Genomic DNA, 9915 nt, shown 5'->3' on the forward strand with positions numbered 1-9915 from the left:
TAAGTACTCTCACTAACTAATAAACCTCTTTCCTTCACACTCATTTCTTACCAAAAGCACTATTAAATAAAAATTCGTATATCTTTCTCCTTCACGCGTTGTATACTGAATATCAACTCATACTTTGCAATTCTTTGAAAGGAGACACTTCTAGATTAAACATACATGAAACCAAGTATATAACAGTATAGATATGAAACTGCACTCGAGGTAAGACACATCGTGAATGTGATTGGAAAGTTCAAGCACAGACGTGGTATAAGATAGATTTACAGACATAATTTTTGATCGAATGCAATATTATCGGCATAAGATAAAATAAAAGGCAGGGTATATTTAATGTCGATAAGTATACACCCACAGACTCTTATGTCCTACAGTACTGAACGATGTATGTACAGTCGATATTTGTTCTGATTTTTAATGAAATTAATTAGTTATTAACTAATAATCTAAGGCCAGCCACGGTGAGAAGCGGTATACACGAGGTCATTTTGAATAATTAATTACACGATTTGTGGATATATTTTGTGCACTTTTACGATTGAAGAATGGTCAGCAATGCATTATTTACATGGTTCGATCATAAAAGTTCATAAATAATGTTCGGGTAATGAGTAATTAATTATTTTGTGTCAGCATTCCGACACGTTCATGAGCCGCCTATGTCAATTACACTACGCATGCAAAGTGCAATATTTCGGCACTTTGACGACGTAGTATGGTACCTGAGGCATTTAGAACCAAATTTCTATTAGGGTTTGATGCGTTTTGATGCCTAATAAAGCCAGGAAATCAATTTTTGTCGAATTCGGTCGAAAACGGTACAGGTGGCGCCATCTAGCGGCGAGCGACGGAACTACGAAAAATTAAAATTTTGATTTTCTCGAAAACTAGGAACTTTTCCGAAATTCTGAGATATACAAATTGTTCCTTGTCGCCTACGGAATCCAACGAATCTAATTATAGCCTGCTAGGACCATTATTAAGGAAATTAGAAAAATAGCCCATTTCATGGACTAAAAATTTGCCGTCCATCTAGCGGCGAAAGTTGGAACTACAAAAATAGAAAATCTCGATTTTCTCGAAAACTAGGGACTTTTCCGAAATTCTGAGATATACAAATTGTTCCTTGTCGCCTAAGGAATCGAATGAGTACTTTCATAGCCCTCTAGGACCCTTATTAAAGAAATTAGAAAAATAGCCCATTTCATGGACCAAAAAATTGTCGTCCATCTAGCGGTGAAAGTTGGAACTACAAAAATAGAAAATCTCGATTTTCTCGAAAACTAGGGACTTTTCCGAAATTCTGAGATATACAAATTGTTCCTTGTGACCTAAGGAATAGAACGAATGTAATTATAACCTGCTAGGACCATTAGTAAAGAAAATAGAAAAATTACTCATTTCATGGACCAAAAAATTGGCGTCCATCTAGCGGTGAAAGTTGGAACTAATCGAAAAAGTCCATGAATTACACTTTTTTTCTAATTTCGTTATTAATAATGCTAGCATGTTATAATGGTATTCTATCGATTCCATAGGCGACAAGGAACAATTCGTATATCTCAGAATTTCGGAAAAGTCCCTAGTTTTCAAGAAAATCGAGATTATCTATTTTTGTAGTTCCAACCTTCGCCGCTAGATGGACGCGAATTTTTTCGTCCATGAAACAGGCTATTTTTCTATTTTCTTTAATAATGGTCCTAGCAGGCTATAATTAGATTCGTTGGATTCCGTAGGCGACAAGGAAAAATTCGTACATTTCAGAATTTCGAAAAAGTCCCTAGTTTTCGAGAAAATCGAGATTTTCTATTTTCGTAGTTCCAACTTTCGCCGCTAGATGGACGGCAAATTTTTAGTCCATGAAATGGGCTATTTTTCTAATTTCCTTAATAATGGTCCTAGCAGGCTATAATTAGATTCGTTGGATTCCGTAGGCGACAAGGAAAAATTCGTACATTTCAGAATTTCGAAAAAGTCCCTAGTTTTCGAGAAAATCGAGATTTTCTATTTTCGTAGTTCCAACTTTCGCCGCTAGATGGACGGCAAATTTTTAGTCCATGAAATGGGCTATTTTTCTAATTTCCTTAATAATGGTCCTAGCAGGCTATAATTAGATTCGTTGGATTCCGTAGGCGACAAGGAACAATTTGTATATCTCAGAATTTCGGAAAAGTTCCTAGTTTTCAAGAAAATCAAAATTTTAGTTTTTCGTAGTTCCGCCGCTCGCCGCTAGATGGCGCCACCTGTACCGTTTTCGACCGAATTCGACAAAAATTGATTTCCTGGCTTTATTAGGCATCAAAACGCATCAAACCCTAATAGAAATTTGGTTCTAAATGCCTCAGGTACCATACTACGTCGTCAAAGTGCCGAAATATTCATTTTTTTATTTTCCTTACATGTGTGTTCGGACCCACATTTTTTAGGATCAGTTGTTTTGGTGATTATTCGTTCGTGGCAAGTCCGATTAAAAATTTTTTTTTCTATGTCCATCTGGATGTACATACGCATGTGCATACAAAATTTGACGAGAATTGGTTGAGTGGTGCAAAAGAAAAACGCGGACAAAGAAGCATTTGATAAAGTTATTGAGCGCGAAAAATTTCTTACGTATTTTTTAAATGCCACAAGTGCGCCAACTAGTGGCAGAAATCGGAACTAACGAAGGGGGTGTCTGAAATGAGTGTAGTTCACCCCGTTCGCAGGAGAGACGGCGCCACTGGTACTATTTTTTAACCGGCCCTAATTAAAATTCATTTTCCGGCCTTATTTTACTGTATTAAACCTCAAATTGCATCGGAAATCAATACTAATTATTTCTAGAATGTTCTAAAAGCATTTATATCTCCGAAAAGACAGTAAATGCAAAAATATGGCTACGTATATAGTTCCCTTAGTTTCTAAATCCTGTACTGTGGGAAACAAGTGCGCCAACTAGCGGCAGAAAGCGGAATTAACGAAGCAAGTGCCACAGATGAGTGTAGTTCACCCCGTTTGCAGAAGAGATGGCGCTAAGAGTACTTTTTTTTTGCACCCCTAATTAAAATTCATTTTCTGCCTTATTAGGTTCAAAAACGTAGCTTTAGAACTATATTTTTGAGCTAAAGATTCGTAGCTCTTCGCTCGATAACATTTTCTAAATAACATTTTCTAAATAAATTTAGAAAATGCTATCGATTACCAGGTCACACCACGTGGAGGTGGCTACGATCGTGACCCACCCTAACTCCAAATCCCTTCCACCCTCCAAATGCAACCTCATTTATCAGAAGGATAAATGAGTTCTCACTCTACATACAAGTTCTTTACCACAATCCAGTAAAGAACTTGTATCACACACACACACACACATCCCTTAACTTAATACAAATCGCATGGGATCCCACACACGCACGCTTTACTTATACTAAACGCCGCACGGTACCTCTCATTATAAGATTGCACTCAAATAATCTATGACGAAGTAAAAAAGCAAAGGGGCAAAAAAGAAAGTTAGAAGAACTTTCTACTAAAAGAGAAGAAAGTTAGAAGAACTTTCTACTAAAAGAAAAGAAAGTTAGAAGAACTTTCTATCAAAAAAGGGGACCATTATTTCTCGCCAAGCGAACCTTGCTTTCCATGGGTCAAAGGGTAGCCCATAGTGGCTTACGTGAACCACGACGGCAAAGATGAACCGAAGATACCTTTGGTAAGAACGAGTGATACACCCCAGTTGGCGGAGGGTTTCCCATTTCTGACGCGCGGGCGACTTATACAGAGGACACCCTTGCCGTGATGCCCCTTGGCAGTATGGCGGCAGATCGGCGGGGCACATCATGCTATGAGAGGTGCTCCCCCCGTTCGGCCCCGCCGGGCAAAGAATATCACTCGCGCTACACCGGCACTTGCAGCTCACCTCTACCGCGTGTTCACAGCGCTATGAACCCCCAATGATCCACTTGGGCGCAGAACAAGTGACAAAAAATAAGTGGGTATACTACAATCTAACGCGTACAAAGTTTGAGAACTGAGAAGATGAGCGCAATTTAGAATGAGAGGTACTTACAAGGACCCACCCGCCCTGCCCACGAGCATACTTAACTTAGAATTATCGCACGCATACAATTAGCTTAAAATTAACGCACGCATACAATTAGCTTAAAACTAACGCACGCATACAATTAGCTTAAAACTAACGCACGCATCCCTCGATGATCCCTCGATGATCCCTCGATGATTGACGTCTTCAATGATGACCTATTGCCTATAGAATCAATATGTGTAACAATAAAAAAAACATGAATCGTTAAAATAAAAACCTGAAACAAAAAACAAATACAATTAACACACATATGAATAAATAAGTTGCTTGCATAAAATTAAAACCTGAAACATATAAAAATGATTAAGACAAATATAGAACACTGAAAACACTTACAAAAAATTAAAGCCCTAAATGTGCCTTTCGTTCTAAAATTGCACTCGTATAATGTAAAAGTAAGTAAAGAAAAGAGCAAAAGAAGAAAGTTGGAGGAACTTTCTTTTAAGTTTAAAGCAATTGTTCATAAAAATGATAGGCTACTACTACGAACTAATATCTAACAAGTTAAAAAATTGTAAAGATGAGCGCAAGTTAGAACAAAAGGCACTTACAATTTGCGCAAGTTTTTCGTCACATATCGTGACGAAAAACCTGCGCCCGAGCCCACCCTGTCCTCCCACAGCTCGGAATTATAATAAAACTAATGCGCTTAACATAACTTACAAAAAATTAAATTCTGAAACAGACAAAAATTTGTTAACACAGAAAATTAGGCAAAGGAGTGAAATATTTTAAATAAAATCGTAGCTCTCAGCTCGGTATAGTTTTGTAAAGAGTTAAAAATCTTTAGAGAACTATACCGATTACCGGGTCACACCACGTGGAGGTGGCTACGATAGTGACCCACCCTAACTCCAAATCCCTTCCTCCCTCCAAATGCAACCTCATTTATCAGAAGGATAAATGAGTTCTGACTCTACTTAGCTCATAGGCTCGCATATACAAGTTCTTTACCACAATGCAGCAAAGAACTTGTATCACACGCACATACATACATTAACTTAACTCAATACTAATTGCATGTTATCTCACACACATACGCTTAACGTATTCTAAACGCCGCACGCGTACCCCTTATTCTAAGATTGCACTCGAATAATCTATGACGAAGTAAAAAAGCAAAGGGGTAGACAAGAAAGTTAGAAGAACTTTCTATCAAGAAGAAAAGAAAGTTAGAAGAACTTTCTGTCAAGAAGAAAAGAAAGTTAGAAGAACTTTCTGTGAAAAAGGGGAACAGTATTTTTCGCCAAGTGAACCTCGCCTTCCATGGGTCAAAGGGTAGTCCATAGTGTCTTACGTGAACCACGAGACAGAGATGAACCGAAAATACTGGCAAGAACCAGTGACACATCCGCGGAGGGTCTCCCATTTCTCCCCGCTTGCGTTTGAAGCAAGTCTGACCGCAGAGAGGAGACCCCTGCCGTGAGGCGGCAGATCGAGATGGTTCATCAATCGATCGGCCCCGCAGAGATGTGTCCCTGGCGCTACACCAGCACTTGCAGCTCACCTCTGCCGCGTGTTCACAGCGCTATCAACCCCCAATGATCCACTTGGGTTCGGAACGATTGACAAAAAATAACTGAGAATACTACAATCTAACGCGTACGAAGATTGAGAATTGAAAAGTTGAGTGCAAGTTAGAATAAGAGGCACTTACAGGCACCCACCCGCCCTGCCCACAAGCATACACTTAAAACTAACTTAAATACTAATCGATTTAAAACTAACGTATGCATCCCTCGATGATCCCTCGATGATCCCACGATGATCGATGTCTTCAATCTTCGTGTATAATATTCATACATGATATGAAAGTACTCTTCAACCCTTATTAAAAACCAATCAAATAACAGAACAATATAGTGAAAGAAATAAAATGAGGAATAGTCATGAAAACTTTAGAGCAACAAATAAAATAGCAAAGAGTCTTGAAAACTTTGGAACAAGAATTAAAACAGAGCAAAGACTTGAAAACATCGGCGCAAGAAGTAAAATAGAGAAGAGTCTTGAAGACTTCGAACCCAGAAATAAATTAGCAGAATGTTGACAAATTCGAAGCAAGAAATAAAATAGATGAAAGACTTGAAATCTTCGAAGCACGAAATAAAATAGAGAAAAGACTTGAAAATTTCGGTACAAGGAATAAAATATAGAAGAGACTTGAAGACTTCGAACCCAGAAATAAATTAGCAGAATGTTGACAAATTCGGAGCAAGAAATAAAATAGATGAAAGACTTGAAAACTTCGAAGCAAGAAAGAAAATAGAGAAATGACTTGAAAATTTCGGTACAAGGAATAAAATAGAGAAGAGACTTGAAACATTTGCACAAAAAAATAAAATAGAGAAGACTTGAAAACTTCCAAGCAAGAAATAAAATAGAAAGAAGTCCTGAAATCCTTAAAATAATAAATAAAATCATTTAAAATCTGAAAAACTCAAACTCAATAGGTCCTGCATCCTGTACTCACATTTTCGCACACTCACGCATACTACAATACTTAAAACAAAAGCCCTAAATGTGCCTTCTGTTCTAAAATTGCACTCATATAATTTAAAGCTTTGTAAAGAAAAGGGTTGAAGAAGAAAGTTGGAAGAACTTTCTTTTAAGTTTGCAACTGACAATAAAAATGATAGGTTATTACTAGTAATCTACTAATCTGATATGTAATAAGTTAAAAAATTGTAAAGATGAGTGCAAGTTAGAACAAAAGGCACTTACAATTTGCGCAAGTTTTTCGTCACATATCGTGACGAAAAACCTGCGCCCGAGCCCACCCTTCCTCCCACAAGCTCGGAATAAATGTAAAACTAAAGCAGTCAACAGAACTTACCAAAAATTAAATGCTGAAACAGATAAAATTGTATTAACATAGAAAATTAGGCAAAGGAGTGAAATATTTTAAATAAAATCGTAGCTCTCAGCTCGGTATAGTTTTGTAAAGACTTAAAAATCTTTAGAGAACTATGCCGATTACCGGGTCACACCACGTGGAGGTGGCTACGATAGTGACCCACCCTAACTCCAAATCCCTTCCTCCCTCCAAATGCAACCTCATTTATCAGAAGGATAAATGAGTTCTCACTCTACATACAAGTTCTTTACCACAATCCAGTAAAGAACTTGTATTACACACACACACACACATCCATTAACTCAATACAAATTGCATGGGATCCCACACACGCACGCTTAACTTATTCTAAACGCCGCACGGTGCCTCTCATTCTAAGATTACACTCAAATAATCTATGACGAATTCAAAAAGCAAAGGGGCAAAAAAGAAAGTTAGAAGAACTTTCTACTAAAATGAAAGAAAGTTAGAAGAACTTTCTGTAAAAGAAGGGGAAGAGTATTTTTCGCCAAGCGAACCTTGCTTTCCATGGGTCAAAGGGTAGCCCATAGTGGCTTACGTGAACCACGACGGCAAAGATGAACCGAAGATACCTTTGGCAAGAACGAGTGATACACCCCAGTTGGCGGAGGGTTTCCCATTTCTGACGCGCGGGCGACTTATACAGAGGACACCCTTGCCGTGATGCCCCTTGGCAGTATGGCGGCAGATCGGGGGGGCACATCATGCTATGAGAGGTGCTCCCCCCGTTCGGCCCCGCCGGGCAAAGAATATCACTCGCGCTACACCGGCACTTACAGCTCACCTCTACCGCGTGTTCACAGCGCTATGAACCCCCCATGATCCACTTGGGCGCAGAACGATTGACAAAAAATAAGGGGATATACTACAAGCTAACGAAAGTAAGAAGAACATTCTGTCAAAAAGAAAAGAAAGTTAGAAGAACTTTCTGCGAAAAGGGGGACAGTATTTTTCGTCAAGTGAACCTCGCCTTCCATGAGTCAAAGGGTGGTCTATAGTGACTTACGCGAACCACGGAACAGAGATAAACCGAAAGTACTGGCAAGAACGAGTGACACATCCGCGGAAAGTTTCCCATTTCTCCCAGCTTACGTTTTAGGTAAGTCTTACTGCAGAGAGGAAACCCTGCCCTGAGGCACCCGATCGAGACGGAACATCAATCGATCGGCCCCGCAGAGATGTGTCCCTAGCGCTACACCAGCACTTGCAGCTCACCTCTGCCGTGAATTCACAGCGCTACGAACCCCCAATGATCCACTTGGGTTCGGACCAATTGACAAAAAATAACGGGGTACACTACAAGCTAACGCGTACAAAGTTGGAGGACTGAGAAGATGAGTACAATTTAGAATGAGAGGCACTTACAAGGACCCACCCGCCCTGCCCACGAGCACACTTAACTTAGAATTAACGCACGCATAAAATTAGCATAAAATTAACGCACGCATACAATTAGCTTAAAACTAACGCACGCATCCCTCGATGATCCCACGATGATCCCTCGACGATCCCTCGATGATTGACGTCTTCAATGATGACCTATTACCTTTAGAATCAATAGGTGTAACAATAAAAAGAAAATGAATCGTTAAAATAAAAACCTGAAACAAAAAACAAATATTAACAAAGTTGCTTACATAAAATTAAAACCTGAAACATACAAAAATGATTAAGACAAATATAACACATTGAAAACTCTTACATAAAATTAAAGCCCTAAATGTGCCTTTTGTTCTAAAATTGCACTCGTATAATGTAAAAGTAAGTAAAGAAAAGAGTAAAAGAAGAAAGTTGGAAGAACTTTCTTTTAAGTTTCAAGCAACTGTTAACAAAAATGATAGCTTACTACTACAAACTAATATCTAACAAGTTAAAAAATTGTCGTCAAGATGAGTGCAAGTTAGAACAAAAGGCACTTACAATTTGCGCAAGTTTTTCGTCACATATCGTGACGAAAAACCTGCGCCCGAGCCCACCCTGTCCTCCCACAGCTCGGAATTATAATAAAACTAATGCACTTAACATAACTTACAAAAAATTAAATTCTTAAACAGACAAAAATTTGTTAACTTAGGAAATTAGGCAAAGGAGTGAAATATTTAAAATAAAACCGTAGCCCTCAGCTCGATATAGTTTTCTAAAGACTTAAAAATGTTTAGAGAACTATACCGATTACCGGGTCACACCACGTGGAGGTGGCTACGATAGTGACCCACCCTAACTCCAAATCCCTTCCTCCCTCCAAATGCAACCTCATTTATCAGAAGGATAAATGAGTTCTCACTCTACATACAAGTTCTTCACCACAATCCAGTAAAGAACTTGTATCACACACACAAACGCACACGCATACATTAACTTAATACAAATCGCATGGGATCCCACACACGCACGCTTAACTTATACTAAACGCCGCACGGTACCTCTCATTATAAGATTGCACTCAAATAATCTATGACGAAGTAAAAAAGCAAAGGGGCAAAAAAGAAAGTTAGAAGAACTTTCTACTAAAAGAGAAGAAAGTTAGAAGAACTTTCTACTAAAAGAAAAGAAAGTTAGAAGAACTTTCTGTAAAAAAAGGGGACCATTATTTCTCGCCACGCGAACCTTGCTTTCCATGGGTCAAAGGGTAGCCCATAGTGGCTTACGTGAACCACGACGGCAAAGATGAACCGAAGATACCTTTGGCAAGAACGAGTGATACACCCCAGTTGGCGGAGGGTTTCCCATTTCTGACGCGCGGGCGACTTATACAGAGGACACCCTTGCCGTGATGCCCCTTGGCAGTATGGCGGCAGATCGGGGGGGCACATCATGCTATGAGAGGTGCTCCCCCCGTTCGGCCCCGCCGGGCAAAGAATATCACTCGCGCTACACCGGCACTTACAGCTCACCTCTACCGCGTGTTCACAGCGCTAAGAACCCCCCATGATCCACTTGGGCGCAGAACGAG

The sequence above is a fragment of the Megachile rotundata genome, chromosome 11 (assembly GCF_050947335.1).
Source record: "Megachile rotundata isolate GNS110a chromosome 11, iyMegRotu1, whole genome shotgun sequence".
In the NCBI taxonomy this organism is placed as follows: domain Eukaryota; kingdom Metazoa; phylum Arthropoda; class Insecta; order Hymenoptera; family Megachilidae; genus Megachile; species Megachile rotundata.